The following is a 1,390-nucleotide window of genomic DNA, read 5'->3' as shown; positions in this document are numbered from 1 at the left end:
GAATAAAAAAAAGAAGGAAGGTAAACATAATATGATTATGTTATCTGAAGGAAATTATATGCTTGTTTACATAGTCTGTTATGTAAATATTTAGGAAAACATGCTTCTGAAATATAAGGAATAAATGTCATATATGGTAATGAGGGTTTTTTATTTTGCAGAATGATAAAATTGCTTAACAGATGTAGGCATGTATAACAGATGTTGCTATGCACTGTCCTTGATTTACATGATGGGCAAATTCCCTAAGCAAGGCACATACGTGTCTTGTCCAGTGAAGAGGAAAATACCCCTGTAGCTTGCTCCAGATAAGGAAGAAAACAGATTGAAATGAAATTTGCATTTTTGATTTTAATTTCAGATTTTTACTGTTACATACTTACCAGAAGCACTGATGTTATGAGATCTTGATATTTATTAGAAAAATGTACCTAAATATATATTGGAGACTTTTGATGATATTGCACTATTCTACTGTATTTTTGATTATGTTAAGTGCAATTAATCTTCATATAAACTATTTTGACATAATCTCACTTTTGAAAGTGACTTTTAAATTTTTTCTTCCTGTCAGTGCTTACATTGTTATGTTTTAATTAGTAGAATACATAATATCTAGCAAAATCTTAACCTTCCTAATAATTACATTGATATAAAAATATGACAGTGAAAATAATTACTAAAGCCATGTTATTTTTAGGTGGTTCTGCAGGTCCTGTTTTCAGATTTTCATTTATTCTCCAGTGAGCAGCCCATAAAAAGAAACCTAGTATTCAATGTAATTTTTTTTTTATCATGAAATTTGCAATAAAGACACTATGTATAGAAAATCATAGAATATCTCAAGCTGGAAGATATCCATAAGGACCACGGAGTCCAACTCCTTGATTCTCATGGTGCTACTTAAAGAATAAACACTAAGATATCATTATGATCAACACAATCTCAGTAGAGTAGGTCATATGAAGTAGTAGAAAAAAAATTGCATTACACATGAAAAATAAAACAACTAGTTCTGTATCAAATTTTCCAAGTTCTCTTTCTTTGTCTAAGCACCAGGCAGATATAAAAAGGCAGTTTGCAACATACACACTCAATGACAGCACAGAGGTACAACACACAAGACAGTAATAACTTGATAGCCCTTTATGTGCCTTTTACATCCCTCTCTGATTATCTAGAGTGCTTTCTGAGGACATACCTAAATATTTCAGAAACAATTCTTCAAAATTTCTGTATTTATTTTCAGTCATAACATCAAATATATTTTCTTTTCCTCTTGTGGTTAGAGATATTGTAGTTATAGAATAGTATAAAAGGAACTTTATTCTTAAATTTCTTTATGTGGATAAAGTGAAGTGCTTCTTGGTAGACTGTTTTACTGAATCAC

This window comes from Lonchura striata, chromosome 4, assembly GCF_050655825.1.
Source record: "Lonchura striata isolate lonStrDom1 chromosome 4, ASM5065582v1, whole genome shotgun sequence".
NCBI lineage: Eukaryota > Metazoa > Chordata > Aves > Passeriformes > Estrildidae > Lonchura > Lonchura striata.
Note: the sequence above shows the minus strand (reverse complement) of the source record.